The sequence below is a fragment of the Amblyomma americanum genome, chromosome 2 (genome assembly GCF_052857255.1).
Source record: "Amblyomma americanum isolate KBUSLIRL-KWMA chromosome 2, ASM5285725v1, whole genome shotgun sequence".
NCBI lineage: Eukaryota > Metazoa > Arthropoda > Arachnida > Ixodida > Ixodidae > Amblyomma > Amblyomma americanum.
This window is the reverse complement of record NC_135498.1, coordinates 224,253,918-224,274,395: the sequence shown is the minus strand read 5'-3', so window position 1 is coordinate 224,274,395 and position 20,478 is coordinate 224,253,918.

Here is a 20,478-nt window from a genome sequence, read left to right as displayed (position 1 = left end):
TGATGAAAGGCCTTTGCTCGAACATTTCTACAAGCTCCGTCGGTGCGTTTTGCAGGTGAGCTCTGTTGAAAGCTCAGGCTTGTCAAACGAGCTTTGAGCACTTCAGTTTCTTGCAGCTAAGAGAAACGGGACCTGCTAACAACAAAAGCGTGAGATTGACAACCATGCCGGTGTTATTCCCACCGCCACAAAAGAAGGCGGTAGGGCTGCATAGTCCGCCATTGCGTATACCATTCAGCGCCGAGGTCGACGGTATTGGCAGAAGGTGGTGATGAAAGGTCTTTGCTCGAACATGTCTACAAGCTCCCTCGGTGCGTTTTGCAGGTGAGCTCTGTTGAAAGCTCAGGCTTGTCAAACGAGCTTTGAGCACTTCAGTTTCTTGCAGCTAAGAGAAACGGGACCTGCTAACAACAAAAGCGTGAGATTGACAACCATGCCGGTGTTATTCCCACCGCCACAAAAGAAGGCGGTAGGGCTGCATAGTCCGTCATTGCGTATACCATTCAGCGCCGAGGTCGACGGTATTGGCAGAAGGAGGTGATGAAAGGTCTTTGCTCGAACATGTCTACAAGCTCTGTCGGTGCGTTTTGCTGGTGAGCTCTGTTGAAAGCTCAGGCTTGTCAAACGAGCTTTGAGCACTTCAGTTTCTTGCAGCTAAGAGAAACGGGACCTGCTAATAACAAAAGCGTGAGATTGACTACCATGCCGGGGTTATTCCCACCGCCGCAAAAGAAGGCGGTAGGGCTGCATAGTCCGCCATTGCGTATACCATTCAGCGCCGAGGTCGACGGTATTGGCAGAAGGTGGTGATGAAAGGTCTTTTCTCGAACCTGTCTACAAGCTCCGTCGGTGCGTTTTGCAGGTGAGCTCTGTTGAAAGCTCAGGCTTGTCAAACGAGCTTTGAGCACTTCAGTTTCTTGCAGCTAAGAGAAACGGGACCTGCTAACAACGAAAGCATGAGATTGACAACCATGCCGGTGTTATTCCCACCGCCACAAAAGAAGGCGGTAGGGCTGCATAGTCCGCCATTGCGTATACCATTCAGCGCCGAGGTCGACGGTATTGGCAGAAGGTGGTGATGAAAGGTCTTTTCTCGAACCTGTCTACAAGCTCCGTCGGTGCGTTTTGCAGGTGAGCTCTGTTGAAAGCTCAGGCTTGTCAAACGAGCTTTGAGCACTTCAGTTTCTTACAGCTAAGAGAAACGGGACCTGCTAACAACAAAAGCGTGAGATTGACTACCATGCCGGTGTTATTCCCACCACCGCAAATGAAGGTGGTAGGGCTGCATAGTCCGCCATTGCGTATGCCATTCAGCGCCGAGGTCGACGGTATTGGCAGTAGGAGGTGATGAAAGGTCTTTGCTCGAACATGTCTACAAGCTCCCTCGGTGCGTTTTGCAGGTGAGCTCTGTTGAAAGCTCAGGCTTGTCAAACGAGCTTTGAGCACTTCAGTTTCTTGCAGCTAAGAGAAACGGGACCTGCTAACAACAAAAGCGTGAGATTGACTACCATGCCGGTGTTATTCCCACCACCGCAAATGAAGGTGGTAGGGCTGCATAGTCCGCCATTGCGTATGCCATTCAGCGCCGAGGTCGACGGTATTGGCAGAAGGAGGTGATGAAAGGTCTTTGCTCGAACATGTCTACAAGCTCCCTCGGTGCGTTTTGCAGGTGAGCTCTGTTGAAAGCTCAGGCTTGTCAAACGAGCTTTGAGCACTTCAGTTTCTTGCAGCTAAGAGAAACGGGACCTGCTAACAACAAAAGCGTGAGATTGACAACCATGCCGGTGTTATTCCCACCGCCACAAAAGAAGGCGGTAGGGCTGCATAGTCCGCCATTGCGTATACCATTCAGCGCCGAGGTCGACGGTATTGGCAGAAGGAGGTGATGAAAGGCCTTTGCTCGAACATTTCTACAAGCTCTGTCGGTGCGTTTTGCTGGTGAGCTCTGTTGAAAGCTCAGGCTTGTCAAACGAGCTTTGAGCACTTCAGTTTCTTGCAGCTAAGAGAAACGGGACCTGCTAACAACAAAAGCGTGAGATTGACAACCATGCCGGTGTTATTCCCACCGCCACAAAAGAAGGCGGTAGGGCTGCATAGTCCGCCATTGCGTATACCATTCAGCGCCGAGGTCGACGGTATTGGCAGAAGGAGGTGATGAAAGGCCTTTGCTCGAACATTTCTACAAGCTCCGTCGGTGCGTTTTGCAGGTGAGCTCTGTTGAAAGCTCAGGCTTGTCAAACGAGCTTTGAGCACTTCAGTTTCTTGCAGCTAAGAGAAACGGGACCTGCTAACAACAAAAGCGTGAGATTGACAACCATGCCGGTGTTATTCCCACCGCCACAAAAGAAGGCGGTAGGGCTGCATAGTCCGCCATTGCGTATACCATTCAGCGCCGAGGTCGACGGTATTGGCAGAAGGTGGTGATGAAAGGTCTTTGCTCGAACATGTCTACAAGCTCTGTCGGTGCGTTTTGCTGGTGAGCTCTGTTGAAAGCTCAGGCTTGTCAAACGAGCTTTGAGCACTTCAGTTTCTTGCAGCTAAGAGAAACGGGACCTGCTAACAACAAAAGCGTGAGATTGACAACCATGCCGGTGTTATTCCCACCGCCACAAAAGAAGGCGGTAGGGCTGCATAGTCCGCCATTGCGTATACCATTCAGCGCCGAGGTCGACGGTATTGGCAGAAGGAGGTGATGAAAGGCCTTTGCTCGAACATTTCTACAAGCTCCGTCGGCGCGTTTTGCAGGTGAGCTCTGTTGAAAGCTCAGGCTTGTCAAACGAGCTTTGAGCACTTCAGTTTCTTGCAGCTAAGAGAAACGGGACCTGCTAACAACAAAAGCGTGAGATTGACAACCATGCCGGTGTTATTCCCACCACCACAAAAGAAGGCGGTAGGGCTGCATAGTCCGCCATTGCGTATACCATTCAGCGCCGAGGTCGACGGTATTGGCAGAAGGTGGTGATGAAAGGTCTTTGCTCGAACATGTCTACAAGCTCTGTCGGTGCGTTTTGCTGGTGAGCTCTGTTGAAAGCTCAGGCTTGTCAAACGAGCTTTGAGCACTTCAGTTTCTTGCAGCTAAGAGAAACGGGACCTGCTAACAACAAAAGCGTGAGATTGACAACCATGCCGGTGTTATTCCCACCGCCACAAAAAAAGGCGGTAGGGCTGCATAGTCCGCCATTGCGTATACCATTCAGCGCCGAGGTCGACGGTATTGGCAGAAGGAGGTGATGAAAGGCCTTTGCTCGAACATTTCTACAAGCTCCGTCGGCGCGTTTTGCAGGTGAGCTCTGTTGAAAGCTCAGGCTTGTCAAACGAGCTTTGAGCACTTCAGTTTCTTGCAGCTAAGAGAAACGGGACCTGCTAACAACAAAAGCGTGAGATTGACAACCATGCCGGTGTTATTCCCACCGCCACAAAAGAAGGCGGTAGGGCTGCATAGTCCGCCATTGCGTATACCATTCAGCGCCGAGGTCGACGGTATTGGCAGAAGGAGGTGATGAAAGGCCTTTGCTCGAACATTTCTACAAGCTCCGTCGGTGCGTTTTGCAGGTGAGCTCTGTTGAAAGCTCAGGCTTGTCAAACGAGCTTTGAGCACTTCAGTTTCTTGCTGCTAAGAGAAACGGGACCTGCTAACAACAAAAGCGTGAGATTGACTACCATGCCGGTGTTATTCCCACCGCCGCAAAAAAAGGCGGTAGGGCTGCATAGTCCGTCATTGCGTATACCATTCAGCGCCGAGGTCGACGGTATTGGCAGAAGGTGGTGATGAAAGGTCTTTTCTCGAACCTGTCTACAAGCTCCGTCGGTGCGTTTTGCAGGTGAGCTCTGTTGAAAGCTCAGGCTTGTCAAACGAGCTTTGAGCACTTCAGTTTCTTGCAGCTAAGAGAAACGGGACCTGCTAATAACAAAAGCGTGAGATTGACTACCATGCCGGGGTTATTCCCACCGCCGCAAAAGAAGGTGGTAGGGCTGCATAGTCCGCCATTGCGTATACCATTCAGCGCCGAGGTCGACGGTATTGGCAGAAGGTGGTGATGAAAGGTCTTTTCTCGAACCTGTCTACAAGCTCCGTCGGTGCGTTTTGCAGGTGAGCTCTGTTGAAAGCTCAGGCTTGTCAAACGAGCTTTGAGCACTTCAGTTTCTTGCAGCTAAGAGAAACGGGACCTGCTAACAACGAAAGCGTGAGATTGACTACCATGCCGGTGTTATTCCCACCGCCGCAAATGAAGGCGGTAGGGCTGCATAGTCCGCCATTGCGTATACCATTCAGCGCCGAGGTCGACGGTATTGGCAGAAGGTGGTGATGAAAGGTCTTTTCTCGAACCTGTCTACAAGCTCCGTCGGTGCGTTTTGCAGGTGAGCTCTGTTGAAAGCTCAGGCTTGTCAAACGAGCTTTGAGCACTTCAGTTTCTTGCAGCTAAGAGAAACGGGACCTGCTAACAACGAAAGCGTGAGATTGACTACCATGCCGGTGTTATTCCCACCGCCGCAAATGAAGGCGGTAGGGCTGCATAGTCCGCCATTGCGTATACCATTCAGCGCCGAGGTCGACGGTATTGGCAGAAGGTGGTGATGAAAGGTCTTTGCTCGAACATGCCTACAAGCTCTGTCGGTGCGTTTTGCTGGTGAGCTCTGTTGAAAGCTCAGGCTTGTCAAACGAGCTTTGAGCACTTCATTTTCTTGCAGCTAAGAGAAACGGGACCTGCTAACAACAAAAGCGTGAGATTGACTACCATGCCGGTGTTATTCCCATCGCCACAAAAGAAGGCGGTAGGGCTGCATAGTCCGTCATTGCGTATACCATTCAGCGCCGAGGTCGACGGTATTGGCAGAAGGAGGTGATGAAATGTCTTTGCTCGAACATGTCTACAAGCTCTGTCGGTGCGTTTTGCTGGTGAGCTCTGTTGAAAGCTCAGGCTTGTCAAACGAGCTTTGAGCACTTCAGTTTCTTGCAGCTAAGAGAAACGGGACCTGCTAATAACAAAAGCGTGAGATTGACTACCATGCCGGGGTTATTCCCACCGCCGCAAATGAAGGCGGTAGGGCTGCATAGTCCGCCATTGCGTATACCATTCAGCGCCGAGGTCGACGGTATTGGCAGAAGGTGGTGATGAAAGGTCTTTGCTCGAACATGCCTACAAGCTCTGTCGGTGCGTTTTGCTGGTGAGCTCTGTTGAAAGCTCAGGCTTGTCAAACGAGCTTTGAGCACTTCATTTTCTTGCAGCTAAGAGAAACGGGACCTGCTAACAACAAAAGCGTGAGATTGACTACCATGCCGGTGTTATTCCCATCGCCACAAAAGAAGGCGGTAGGGCTGCATAGTCCGTCATTGCGTATACCATTCAGCGCCGAGGTCGACGGTATTGGCAGAAGGAGGTGATGAAAGGTCTTTGCTCGAACATGTCTACAAGCTCTGTCGGTGCGTTTTGCTGGTGAGCTCTGTTGAAAGCTCAGGCTTTTCAAACGAGCTTTGAGCACTTCATTTTCTTGCAGCTAAGAGAAACGGGACCTGCTAACAACAAAAGCGTGAGATTGACTACCATGCCGGTGTTATTCCCACCGCCGCAAAAGAATTTGGTAGGGCTGCATAGTCCGTCATTGCGTATACCATTCAGCGCCGAGGTCGACGGTATTGGCAGAAGGAGGTGATGAAGGGCCTTTGCTCGAACATGTCTACAAGCTCCGTCGGTGCGTTTTGCAGGTGAGCTCTGTTGAAAGCTCTGGCTTGTTAAACGAGCTTTGAGCACTTCAGTTTCTTGCAGCTAAGAGAAACGGGACCTGCTAACAGCAAAAGCGTGAGATTGACTACCATGCCGGGGTTATTCCCACCGCCGCAAAAGAAGGCGGTAGGGCTGCATAGTCCGCCATTGCGTATACCATTCAGCGCCGAGGTCGACGGTATTGGCAGAAGGTGGTGATGAAAGGTCTTTTCTCGAACCTGTCTACAAGCTCCGTCGGTGCGTTTTGCTGGTGAGCTCTGTTGAAAGCTCAGGCTTGTCAAACGAGCTTTGAGCACTTCATTTTCTTGCAGCTAAGAGAAACGGGACCTGCTAACAACAAAAGCGTGAGATTGACTACCATGCCGGTGTTATTCCCACCGCCGCAAAAGAATTTGGTAGGGCTGCATAGTCCGCCATTGCGTATACCATTCAGCGCCGAGGTCGACGGTATTGGCAGAAGGAGGTGATGAAGGGCCTTTGCTCGAACATGTCTACAAGCTCCATCGGTGCGTTTTGCAGGTGAGCTCTGTTGAAAGCTCTGGCTTGTTAAACGAGCTTTGAGCACTTCAGTTTCTTGCAGCTAAGAGAAACGGGACCTGCTAACAGCAAAAGCGTGAGATTGACTACCATGCCGGTGTTATTCCCACCGCCGCAAAAGAATTTGGTAGGGCTGCATAGTCCGTCATTGCGTATACCATTCAGCGCCGAGGTCGACGGTATTGGCAGAAGGAGGTGATGAAGGGCCTTTGCTCGAACATGTCTACAAGCTCCGTCGGTGCGTTTTGCAGGTGAGCTCTGTTGAAAGCTCAGGCTTGTTAAACGAGCTTTGAGCACTTCAGTTTCTTGCAGCTAAGAGAAACGGGACCTGCTAACAGCAAAAGCGTGAGATTGACTACCATGCCGGTGTTATTCCCACCGCCGCAAAAGAATTTGGTAGGGCTGCATAGTCCGTCATTGCGTATACCATTCAGCGCCGAGGTCGACGGTATTGGCAGAAGGAGGTGATGAAGGGCCTTTGCTCGAACATGTCTACAAGCTCCGTCGGTGCGTTTTGCAGGTGAGCTCTGTTGAAAGCTCAGGCTTGTCAAACGAGCTTTGAGCACTTCAGTTTCTTACAGCTAAGAGAAACGGGACCTGCTAACAACAAAAGCGTGAGATTGACTACCATGCCGGTGTTATTCCCACCACCGCAAATGAAGGTGGTAGGGCTGCATAGTCCGCCATTGCGTATGCCATTCAGCGCCGAGGTCGACGGTATTGGCAGAAGGAGGTGATGAAAGGTCTTTGCTCGAACATGTCTACAAGCTCCCTCGGTGCGTTTTGCAGGTGAGCTCTGTTGAAAGCTCAGGCTTGTCAAACGAGCTTTGAGCACTTCAGTTTCTTGCAGCTAAGAGAAACGGGACCTGCTAACAACAAAAGCGTGAGATTGACAACCATGCCGGTGTTATTCCCACCGCCACAAAAGAAGGCGGTAGGGCTGCATAGTCCGCCATTGCGTATACCATTCAGCGCCGAGGTCGACGGTATTGGCAGAAGGAGGTGATGAAAGGCCTTTGCTCGAACATTTCTACAAGCTCCGTCGGTGCGTTTTGCAGGTGAGCTCTGTTGAAAGCTCAGGCTTGTCAAACGAGCTTTGAGCACTTCAGTTTCTTGCAGCTAAGAGAAACGGGACCTGCTAACAACAAAAGCGTGAGATTGACAACCATGCCGGTGTTATTCCCACCGCCACAAAAGAAGGCGGTAGGGCTGCATAGTCCGCCATTGCGTATACCATTCAGCGCCGAGGTCGACGGTATTGGCAGAAGGTGGTGATGAAAGGTCTTTGCTCGAACATGTCTACAAGCTCTGTCGGTGCGTTTTGCTGGTGAGCTCTGTTGAAAGCTCAGGCTTGTCAAACGAGCTTTGAGCACTTCAGTTTCTTGCAGCTAAGAGAAACGGGACCTGCTAACAACAAAAGCGTGAGATTGACAACCATGCCGGTGTTATTCCCACCGCCACAAAAGAAGGCGGTAGGGCTGCATAGTCCGCCATTGCGTATACCATTCAGCGCCGAGGTCGACGGTATTGGCAGAAGGAGGTGATGAAAGGCCTTTGCTCGAACATTTCTACAAGCTCCGTCGGCGCGTTTTGCAGGTGAGCTCTGTTGAAAGCTCAGGCTTGTCAAACGAGCTTTGAGCACTTCAGTTTCTTGCAGCTAAGAGAAACGGGACCTGCTAACAACAAAAGCGTGAGATTGACAACCATGCCGGTGTTATTCCCACCACCACAAAAGAAGGCGGTAGGGCTGCATAGTCCGCCATTGCGTATACCATTCAGCGCCGAGGTCGACGGTATTGGCAGAAGGTGGTGATGAAAGGTCTTTGCTCGAACATGTCTACAAGCTCTGTCGGTGCGTTTTGCTGGTGAGCTCTGTTGAAAGCTCAGGCTTGTCAAACGAGCTTTGAGCACTTCAGTTTCTTGCAGCTAAGAGAAACGGGACCTGCTAACAACAAAAGCGTGAGATTGACAACCATGCCGGTGTTATTCCCACCGCCACAAAAGAAGGCGGTAGGGCTGCATAGTCCGCCATTGCGTATACCATTCAGCGCCGAGGTCGACGGTATTGGCAGAAGGAGGTGATGAAAGGCCTTTGCTCGAACATTTCTACAAGCTCCGTCGGCGCGTTTTGCAGGTGAGCTCTGTTGAAAGCTCAGGCTTGTCAAACGAGCTTTGAGCACTTCAGTTTCTTGCAGCTAAGAGAAACGGGACCTGCTAACAACAAAAGCGTGAGATTGACAACCATGCCGGTGTTATTCCCACCGCCACAAAAGAAGGCGGTAGGGCTGCATAGTCCGCCATTGCGTATACCATTCAGCGCCGAGGTCGACGGTATTGGCAGAAGGAGGTGATGAAAGGCCTTTGCTCGAACATTTCTACAAGCTCCGTCGGTGCGTTTTGCAGGTGAGCTCTGTTGAAAGCTCAGGCTTGTCAAACGAGCTTTGAGCACTTCAGTTTCTTGCAGCTAAGAGAAACGGGACCTGCTAACAACAAAAGCGTGAGATTGACAACCATGCCGGTGTTATTCCCACCGCCACAAAAGAAGGCGGTAGGGCTGCATAGTCCGCCATTGCGTATACCATTCAGCGCCGAGGTCGACGGTATTGGCAGAAGGAGGTGATGAAAGGCCTTTGCTCGAACATTTCTACAAGCTCCGTCGGTGCGTTTTGCAGGTGAGCTCTGTTGAAAGCTCAGGCTTGTCAAACGAGCTTTGAGCACTTCAGTTTCTTGCTGCTAAGAGAAACGGGACCTGCTAACAACAAAAGCGTGAGATTGACAACCATGCCGGTGTTATTCCCACCGCCACAAAAGAAGGCGGTAGGGCTGCATAGTCCGCCATTGCGTATACCATTCAGCGCCGAGGTCGACGGTATTGGCAGAAGGAGGTGATGAAAGGCCTTTGCTCGAACATTTCTACAAGCTCCGTTGGCGCGTTTTGCAGGTGAGCTCTGTTGAAAGCTCAGGCTTGTCAAACGAGCTTTGAGCACTTCAGTTTCTTGCAGCTAAGAGAAACGGGACCTGCTAACAACAAAAGCGTGAGATTGACAACCATGCCGGTGTTATTCCCACCGCCACAAAAGAAGGCGGTAGGGCTGCATAGTCCGCCATTGCGTATACCATTCAGCGCCGAGGTCGACGGTATTGGCAGAAGGAGGTGATGAAAGGCCTTTGCTCGAACATTTCTACAAGCTCCGTCGGTGCGTTTTGAAGGTGAGCTCTGTTGAAAGCTCAGGCTTGTCAAACGAGCTTTGAGCACTTCAGTTTCTTGCTGCTAAGAGAAACGGGACCTGCTAACAACAAAAGCGTGAGATTGACTACCATGCCGGTGTTATTCCCACCGCCGCAAAAAAAGGCGGTAGGGCTGCATAGTCCGTCATTGCGTATACCATTCAGCGCCGAGGTCGACGTTATTGGCAGAAGGTGGTGATGAAAGGTCTTTTCTCGAACCTGTCTACAAGCTCCGTCGGTGCGTTTTGCAGGTGAGCTCTGTTGAAAGCTCAGGCTTGTCAAACGAGCTTTGAGCACTTCAGTTTCTTGCAGCTAAGAGAAACGGGACCTGCTAATAACAAAAGCGTGAGATTGACTACCATGCCGGGGTTATTCCCACCGCCGCAAAAGAAGGCGGTAGGGCTGCATAGTCCGCCATTGCGTATACCATTCAGCGCCGAGGTCGACGGTATTGGCAGAAGGTGGTGATGAAAGGTCTTTTCTCGAACCTGTCTACAAGCTCCGTCGGTGCGTTTTGCAGGTGAGCTCTGTTGAAAGCTCAGGCTTGTCAAACGAGCTTTGAGCACTTCAGTTTCTTGCAGCTAAGAGAAACGGGACCTGCTAACAACGAAAGAGTGAGATTGACTACCATGCCGGTGTTATTCCCACCGCCGCAAATGAAGGCGGTAGGGCTGCATAGTCCGCCATTGCGTATACCATTCAGCGCCGAGGTCGACGGTATTGGCAGAAGGTGGTGATGAAAGGTCTTTTCTCGAACCTGTCTACAAGCTCCGTCGGTGCGTTTTGCAGGTGAGCTCTGTTGAAAGCTCAGGCTTGTCAAACGAGCTTTGAGCACTTCAGTTTCTTGCAGCTAAGAGAAACGGGACCTGCTAACAACGAAAGCGTGAGATTGACTACCATGCCGGTGTTATTCCCACCGCCGCAAATGAAGGCGGTAGGGCTGCATAGTCCGCCATTGCGTATACCATTCAGCGCCGAGGTCGACGGTATTGGCAGAAGGTGGTGATGAAAGGTCTTTGCTCGAACATGCCTACAAGCTCTGTCGGTGCGTTTTGCTGGTGAGCTCTGTTGAAAGCTCAGGCTTGTCAAACGAGCTTTGAGCACTTCATTTTCTTGCAGCTAAGAGAAACGGGACCTGCTAACAACAAAAGCGTGAGATTGACTACCATGCCGGTGTTATTCCCATCGCCACAAAAGAAGGCGGTAGGGCTGCATAGTCCGTCATTGCGTATACCATTCAGCGCCGAGGTCGACGGTATTGGCAGAAGGAGGTGATGAAAGGTCTTTGCTCGAACATGTCTACAAGCTCTGTCGGTGCGTTTTGCTGGTGAGCTCTGTTGAAAGCTCAGGCTTGTCAAACGAGCTTTGAGCACTTCAGTTTCTTGCAGCTAAGAGAAACGGGACCTGCTAATAACAAAAGCGTGAGATTGACTACCATGCCGGGGTTATTCCCACCGCCGCAAAAGAAGGCGGTAGGGCTGCATAGTCCGCCATTGCGTATACCATTCAGCGCCGAGGTCGACGGTATTGGCAGAAGGTGGTGATGAAAGGTCTTTTCTCGAACCTGTCTACAAGCTCCGTCGGTGCGTTTTGCAGGTGAGCTCTGTTGAAAGCTCAGGCTTGTCAAACGAGCTTTGAGCACTTCAGTGTCTTGCAGCTAAGAGAAACGGGACCTGCTAACAACGAAAGCATGAGATTGACAACCATGCCGGTGTTATTCCCACCGCCACAAAAGAAGGCGGTAGGGCTGCATAGTCCGCCATTGCGTATACCATTCAGCGCCGAGGTCGACGGTATTGGCAGAAGGTGGTGATGAAAGGTCTTTTCTCGAACCTGTCTACAAGCTCCGTCGGTGCGTTTTGCAGGTGAGCTCTGTTGAAAGCTCAGGCTTGTCAAACGAGCTTTGAGCACTTCAGTTTCTTACAGCTAAGAGAAACGGGACCTGCTAACAACAAAAGCGTGAGATTGACTACCATGCCGGTGTTATTCCCACCACCGCAAATGAAGGTGGTAGGGCTGCATAGTCCGCCATTGCGTATGCCATTCAGCGCCGAGGTCGACGGTATTGGCAGAAGGAGGTGATGAAAGGTCTTTGCTCGAACATGTCTACAAGCTCCCTCGGTGCGTTTTGCAGGTGAGCTCTGTTGAAAGCTCAGGCTTGTCAAACGAGCTTTGAGCACTTCAGTTTCTTGCAGCTAAGAGAAACGGGACCTGCTAACAACAAAAGCGTGAGATTGACTACCATGCCGGTGTTATTCCCACCACCGCAAATGAAGGTGGTAGGGCTGCATAGTCCGCCATTGCGTATGCCATTCAGCGCCGAGGTCGACGGTATTGGCAGAAGGAGGTGATGAAAGGTCTTTGCTCGAACATGTCTACAAGCTCTGTCGGTGCGTTTTGCAGGTGAGCTCTGTTGAAAGCTCAGGCTTGTCAAACGAGCTTTGAGCACTTCAGTTTCTTGCAGCTAAGAGAAACGGGACCTGCTAACAACAAAAGCGTGAGATTGACTACCATGCCGGTGTTATTCCCACCACCGCAAATGAAGGTGGTAGGGCTGCATAGTCCGCCATTGCGTATGCCATTCAGCGCCGAGGTCGACGGTATTGGCAGAAGGAGGTGATGAAAGGTCTTTGCTCGAACATGTCTACAAGCTCTGTCGGTGCGTTTTGCAGGTGAGCTCTGTTGAAAGCTCAGGCTTGTCAAACGAGCTTTGAGCACTTCAGTTTCTTGCAGCTAAGAGAAACGGGACCTGCTAACAACAAAAGCGTGAGATTGACTACCATGCCGGTGTTATTCCCACCACCGCAAATGAAGGTGGTAGGGCTGCATAGTCCGCCATTGCGTATGCCATTCAGCGCCGAGGTCGACGGTATTGGCAGAAGGAGGTGATGAAAGGTCTTTGCTCGAACATGTCTACAAGCTCCCTCGGTGCGTTTTGCAGGTGAGCTCTGTTGAAAGCTCAGGCTTGTCAAACGAGCTTTGAGCACTTCAGTTTCTTGCAGCTAAGAGAAACGGGACCTGCTAACAACAAAAGCGTGAGATTGACTACCATGCCGGTGTTATTCCCACCACCGCAAATGAAGGTGGTAGGGCTGCATAGTCCGCCATTGCGTATGCCATTCAGCGCCGAGGTCGACGGTATTGGCAGAAGGAGGTGATGAAAGGTCTTTGCTCGAACATGTCTACAAGCTCCCTCGGTGCGTTTTGCAGGTGAGCTCTGTTGAAAGCTCAGGCTTGTCAAACGAGCTTTGAGCACTTCAGTTTCTTGCAGCTAAGAGAAACGGGACCTGCTAACAACAAAAGCGTGAGATTGACTACCATGCCGGTGTTATTCCCACCACCGCAAATGAAGGTGGTAGGGCTGCATAGTCCGCCATTGCGTATGCCATTCAGCGCCGAGGTCGACGGTATTGGCAGAAGGAGGTGATGAAAGGTCTTTGCTCGAACATGTCTACAAGCTCCCTCGGTGCGTTTTGCAGGTGAGCTCTGTTGAAAGCTCAGGCTTGTCAAACGAGCTTTGAGCACTTCAGTTTCTTGCAGCTAAGAGAAACGGGACCTGCTAACAACAAAAGCGTGAGATTGACAACCATGCCGGTGTTATTCCCACCGCCACAAAAGAAGGCGGTAGGGCTGCATAGTCCGCCATTGCGTATACCATTCAGCGCCGAGGTCGACGGTATTGGCAGAAGGAGGTGATGAAAGGCCTTTGCTCGAACATTTCTACAAGCTCCGTCGGTGCGTTTTGCAGGTGAGCTCTGTTGAAAGCTCAGGCTTGTCAAACGAGCTTTGAGCACTTCAGTTTCTTGCAGCTAAGAGAAACGGGACCTGCTAACAACAAAAGCGTGAGATTGACAACCATGCCGGTGTTATTCCCACCGCCACAAAAGAAGGCGGTAGGGCTGCATAGTCCGCCATTGCGTATACCATTCAGCGCCGAGGTCGACGGTATTGGCAGAAGGTGGTGATGAAAGGTCTTTGCTCGAACATGTCTACAAGCTCTGTCGGTGCGTTTTGCTGGTGAGCTCTGTTGAAAGCTCAGGCTTGTCAAACGAGCTTTGAGCACTTCAGTTTCTTGCAGCTAAGAGAAACGGGACCTGCTAACAACAAAAGCGTGAGATTGACAACCATGCCGGTGTTATTCCCACCGCCACAAAAGAAGGCGGTAGGGCTGCATAGTCCGCCATTGCGTATACCATTCAGCGCCGAGGTCGACGGTATTGGCAGAAGGAGGTGATGAAAGGCCTTTGCTCGAACATTTCTACAAGCTCCGTCGGCGCGTTTTGCAGGTGAGCTCTGTTGAAAGCTCAGGCTTGTCAAACGAGCTTTGAGCACTTCAGTTTCTTGCAGCTAAGAGAAACGGGACCTGCTAACAACAAAAGCGTGAGATTGACAACCATGCCGGTGTTATTCCCACCACCACAAAAGAAGGCGGTAGGGCTGCATAGTCCGCCATTGCGTATACCATTCAGCGCCGAGGTCGACGGTATTGGCAGAAGGTGGTGATGAAAGGTCTTTGCTCGAACATGTCTACAAGCTCTGTCGGTGCGTTTTGCTGGTGAGCTCTGTTGAAAGCTCAGGCTTGTCAAACGAGCTTTGAGCACTTCAGTTTCTTGCAGCTAAGAGAAACGGGACCTGCTAACAACAAAAGCGTGAGATTGACAACCATGCCGGTGTTATTCCCACCGCCACAAAAAAAGGCGGTAGGGCTGCATAGTCCGCCATTGCGTATACCATTCAGCGCCGAGGTCGACGGTATTGGCAGAAGGAGGTGATGAAAGGTCTTTTCTCGAACCTGTCTACAAGCTCCGTCGGCGCGTTTTGCTGGTGAGCTCTGTTGAAAGCTCAGGCTTGTCAAACGAGCTTTGAGCACTTCAGTTTCTTGCAGCTAAGAGAAACGGGACCTGCTAACAACAAAAGCGTGAGATTGACTACCATGCCGGTGTTATTCCCACCGCCGCAAAAAAAGGCGGTAGGGCTGCATAGTCCGTCATTGCGTATACCATTCAGCGCCGAGGTCGACGGTATTGGCAGAAGGTGGTGATGAAAGGTCTTTTCTCGAACCTGTCTACAAGCTCCGTCGGTGCGTTTTGCAGGTGAGCTCTGTTGAAAGCTCAGGCTTGTCAAACGAGCTTTGAGCACTTCAGTTTCTTGCAGCTAAGAGAAACGGGACCTGCTAATAACAAAAGCGTGAGATTGACTACCATGCCGGGGTTATTCCCACCGCCGCAAAAGAAGGTGGTAGGGCTGCATAGTCCGCCATTGCGTATACCATTCAGCGCCGAGGTCGACGGTATTGGCAGAAGGTGGTGATGAAAGGTCTTTTCTCGAACCTGTCTACAAGCTCCGTCGGTGCGTTTTGCAGGTGAGCTCTGTTGAAAGCTCAGGCTTGTCAAACGAGCTTTGAGCACTTCAGTTTCTTGCAGCTAAGAGAAACGGGACCTGCTAACAACGAAAGCGTGAGATTGACTACCATGCCGGTGTTATTCCCACCGCCGCAAATGAAGGCGGTAGGGCTGCATAGTCCGCCATTGCGTATACCATTCAGCGCCGAGGTCGACGGTATTGGCAGAAGGTGGTGATGAAAGGTCTTTTCTCGAACCTATCTACAAGCTCCGTCGGTGCGTTTTGCAGGTGAGCTCTGTTGAAAGCTCAGGCTTGTCAAACGAGCTTTGAGCACTTCAGTTTCTTGCAGCTAAGAGAAACGGGACCTGCTAACAACGAAAGCGTGAGATTGACTACCATGCCGGTGTTATTCCCACCGCCGCAAATGAAGGCGGTAGGGCTGCATAGTCCGCCATTGCGTATACCATTCAGCGCCGAGGTCGACGGTATTGGCAGAAGGTGGTGATGAAAGGTCTTTGCTCGAACATGCCTACAAGCTCTGTCGGTGCGTTTTGCTGGTGAGCTCTGTTGAAAGCTCAGGCTTGTCAAACGAGCTTTGAGCACTTCATTTTCTTGCAGCTAAGAGAAACGGGACCTGCTAACAACAAAAGCGTGAGATTGACTACCATGCCGGTGTTATTCCCATCGCCACAAAAGAAGGCGGTAGGGCTGCATAGTCCGTCATTGCGTATACCATTCAGCGCCGAGGTCGACGGTATTGGCAGAAGGTGGTGATGAAAGGTCTTTGCTCGAACATGCCTACAAGCTCTGTCGGTGCGTTTTGCTGGTGAGCTCTGTTGAAAGCTCAGGCTTGTCAAACGAGCTTTGAGCACTTCATTTTCTTGCAGCTAAGAGAAACGGGACCTGCTAACAACAAAAGCGTGAGATTGACTACCATGCCGGTGTTATTCCCATCGCCACAAAAGAAGGCGGTAGGGCTGCATAGTCCGTCATTGCGTATACCATTCAGCGCCGAGGTCGACGGTATTGGCAGAAGGAGGTGATGAAAGGTCTTTGCTCGAACATGTCTACAAGCTCTGTCGGTGCGTTTTGCTGGTGAGCTCTGTTGAAAGCTCAGGCTTGTCAAACGAGCTTTGAGCACTTCAGTTTCTTGCAGCTAAGAGAAACGGGACCTGCTAACAACAAAAGCGTGAGATTGACTACCATGCCGGTGTTATTCCCATCGCCACAAAAGAAGGCGGTAGGGCTGCATAGTCCGTCATTGCGTATACCATTCAGCGCCGAGGTCGACGGTATTGGCAGAAGGAGGTGATGAAAGGTCTTTGCTCGAACATGCCTACAAGCTCTGTCGGTGCGTTTTGCTGGTGAGCTCTGTTGAAAGCTCAGGCTTGTCAAACGAGCTTTGAGCACTTCATTTTCTTGCAGCTAAGAGAAACGGGACCTGCTAACAACAAAAGCGTGAGATTGACTACCATGCCGGTGTTATTCCCATCGCCACAAAAGAAGGCGGTAGGGCTGCATAGTCCGTCATTGCGTATACCATTCAGCGCCGAGGTCGACGGTATTGGCAGAAGGAGGTGATGAAAGGTCTTTGCTCGAACATGCCTACAAGCTCTGTCGGTGCGTTTTGCTGGTGAGCTCTGTTGAAAGCTCAGGCTTGTCAAACGAGCTTTGAGCACTTCATTTTCTTGCAGCTAAGAGAAACGGGACCTGCTAACAACAAAAGCGTGAGATTGACTACCATGCCGGTGTTATTCCCATCGCCACAAAAGAAGGCGGTAGGGCTGCATAGTCCGTCATTGCGTATACCATTCAGCGCCGAGGTCGACGGTATTGGCAGAAGGTGGTGATGAAAGGTCTTTGCTCGAACATGCCTACAAGCTCTGTCGGTGCGTTTTGCTGGTGAGCTCTGTTGAAAGCTCAGGCTTGTCAAACGAGCTTTGAGCACTTCATTTTCTTGCAGCTAAGAGAAACGGGACCTGCTAACAACAAAAGCGTGAGATTGACTACCATGCCGGTGTTATTCCCATCGCCACAAAAGAAGGCGGTAGGGCTGCATAGTCCGTCATTGCGTATACCATTCAGCGCCGAGGTCGACGGTATTGGCAGAAGGAGGTGATGAAGGGCCTTTGCTCGAACATGTCTACAAGCTCCGTCGGTGCGTTTTGCAGGTGAGCTCTGTTGAAAGCTCTGGCTTGTTAAACGAGCTTTGAGCACTTCAGTTTCTTGCAGCTAAGAGAAACGGGACCTGCTAACAGCAAAAGCGTGAGATTGACTACCATGCCGGGGTTATTCCCACCGCCGCAAAAGAAGGCGGTAGGGCTGCATAGTCCGCCATTGCGTATACCATTCAGCGCCGAGGTCGACGGTATTGGCAGAAGGTGGTGATGAAAGGTCTTTTCTCGAACCTGTCTACAAGCTCCGTCGGTGCGTTTTGCTGGTGAGCTCTGTTGAAAGCTCAGGCTTGTCAAACGAGCTTTGAGCACTTCATTTTCTTGCAGCTAAGAGAAACGGGACCTGCTAACAACAAAAGCGTGAGATTGACTACCATGCCGGTGTTATTCCCACCGCCGCAAAAGAATTTGGTAGGGCTGCATAGTCCGTCATTGCGTATACCATTCAGCGCCGAGGTCGACGGTATTGGCAGAAGGAGGTGATGAAGGGCCTTTGCTCGAACATGTCTACAAGCTCCGTCGGTGCGTTTTGCAGGTGAGCTCTGTTGAAAGCTCTGGCTTGTTAAACGAGCTTTGAGCACTTCAGTTTCTTGCAGCTAAGAGAAACGGGACCTGCGAACAGCAAAAGCGTGAGATTGACTACCATGCCGGTGTTATTCCCATCGCCACAAAAGAAGGCGGTAGGGCTGCATAGTCCGCCATTGCGTATACCATTCAGCGCCGAGGTCGACGGTATTGGCAGAAGGTGGTGATGAAAGGTCTTTTCTCGAACCTGTCTACAAGCTCCGTCGGTGCGTTTTGCAGGTGAGCTCTGTTGAAAGCTCAGGCTTGTCAAACGAGCTTTGAGCACTTCAGTTTCTTGCAGCTAAGAGAAACGGGACCTGCTAATAACAAAAGCGTGAGATTGACTACCATGCCGGGGTTATTCCCACCGCCGCAAAAGAAGGTGGTAGGGCTGCATAGTCCGCCATTGCGTATACCATTCAGCGCCGAGGTCGACGGTATTGGCAGAAGGTGGTGATGAAAGGTCTTTTCTCGAACCTGTCTACAAGCTCCGTCGGTGCGTTTTGCAGGTGAGCTCTGTTGAAAGCTCAGGCTTGTCAAACGAGCTTTGAGCACTTCAGTTTCTTGCAGCTAAGAGAAACGGGACCTGCTAACAACGAAAGCGTGAGATTGACTACCATGCCGGTGTTATTCCCACCGCCGCAAATGAAGGCGGTAGGGCTGCATAGTCCGCCATTGCGTATACCATTCAGCGCCGAGGTCGACGGTATTGGCAGAAGGTGGTGATGAAAGGTCTTTTCTCGAACCTGTCTACAAGCTCCGTCGGTGCGTTTTGCAGGTGAGCTCTGTTGAAAGCTCAGGCTTGTCAAACGAGCTTTGAGCACTTCAGTTTCTTGCAGCTAAGAGAAACGGGACCTGCTAACAACGAAAGCGTGAGATTGACTACCATGCCGGTGTTATTCCCACCGCCGCAAATGAAGGCGGTAGGGCTGCATAGTCCGCCATTGCGTATACCATTCAGCGCCGAGGTCGACGGTATTGGCAGAAGGTGGTGATGAAAGGTCTTTGCTCGAACATGCCTACAAGCTCTGTCGGTGCGTTTTGCTGGTGAGCTCTGTTGAAAGCTCAGGCTTGTCAAACGAGCTTTGAGCACTTCATTTTCTTGCAGCTAAGAGAAACGGGACCTGCTAACAACAAAAGCGTGAGATTGACTACCATGCCGGTGTTATTCCCATCGCCACAAAAGAAGGCGGTAGGGCTGCATAGTCCGTCATTGCGTATACCATTCAGCGCCGAGGTCGACGGTATTGGCAGAAGGAGGTGATGAAAGGTCTTTGCTCGAACATGTCTACAAGCTCTGTCGGTGCGTTTTGCTGGTGAGCTCTGTTGAAAGCTCAGGCTTGTCAAACGAGCTTTGAGCACTTCAGTTTCTTGCAGCTTAAGAGAAACGGGACCTGCTAACAACAAAAGCGTGAGATTGACTACCATGCCGGTGTTATTCCCATCGCCACAAAAGAAGGCGGTAGGGCTGCATAGTCCGTCATTGCGTATACCATTCAGCGCCGAGGTCGACGGTATTGGCAGAAGGAGGTGATGAAAGGTCTTTGCTCGAACATGCCTACAAGCTCTGTCGGTGCGTTTTGCTGGTGAGCTCTGTTGAAAGCTCAGGCTTGTCAAACGAGCTTTGAGCACTTCATTTTCTTGCAGCTAAGAGAAACGGGACCTGCTAACAACAAAAGCGTGAGATTGACTACCATGCCGGTGTTATTCCCATCGCCACAAAAGAAGGCGGTAGGGCTGCATAGTCCGTCATTGCGTATACCATTCAGCGCCGAGGTCGACGGTATTGGCAGAAGGAGGTGATGAAAGGTCTTTGCTCGAACATGCCTACAAGCTCTGTCGGTGCGTTTTGCTGGTGAGCTCTGTTGAAAGCTCAGGCTTGTCAAACGAGCTTTGAGCACTTCATTTTCTTGCAGCTAAGAGAAACGGGACCTGCTAACAACAAAAGCGTGAGATTGACTACCATGCCGGTGTTATTCCCATCGCCACAAAAGAAGGCGGTAGGGCTGCATAGTCCGTCATTGCGTATACCATTCAGCGCCGAGGTCGACGGTATTGGCAGAAGGTGGTGATGAAAGGTCTTTGCTCGAACATGCCTACAAGCTCTGTCGGTGCGTTTTGCTGGTGAGCTCTGTTGAAAGCTCAGGCTTGTCAAACGAGCTTTGAGCACTTCATTTTCTTGCAGCTAAGAGAAACGGGACCTGCTAACAACAAAAGCGTGAGATTGACTACCATGCCGGTGTTATTCCCATCGCCACAAAAGAAGGCGGTAGGGCTGCATAGTCCGTCATTGCGTATACCATTCAGCGCCGAGGTCGACGGTATTGGCAGAAGGAGGTGATGAAAGGTCTTTGCTCGAACATGTCTACAAGCTCTGTCGGTGCGTTTTGCTGGTGAGCTCTGTTGAAAGCTCAGGCTTTTCAAACGAGCTTTGAGCACTTCATTTTCTTGCAGCTAAGAGAAACGGGACCTGCTAACAACAAAAGCGTGAGATTGACTACCATGCCGGTGTTATTCCCACCGCCGCAAAAGAATTTGGTAGGGCTGCATAGTTCGTCATTGCGTATACCATTCAGCGCCGAGGTCGACGGTATTGGCAGAAGGAGGTGATGAAAGGTCTTTGCTCGAACATGTCTACAAGCTCCGTCGGTGCGTTTTGCTGGTGAGCTCTGTTGAAAGCTCAGGCTTGTCAAACGAGCTTTGAGCACTTCATTTTCTTGCAGCTAAGAGAAACGGGACCTGCTAACAACAAAAGCGTGAGATTGACTACCATGCCGGTGTTATTCCCATCGCCACAAAAGAAGGCGGTAGGGCTGCATAGTCCGTCATTGCGTATACCATTCAGCGCCGAGGTCGACGGTATTGGCAGAAGGTGGTGATGAAAGGTCTTTGCTCGAACATGCCTACAA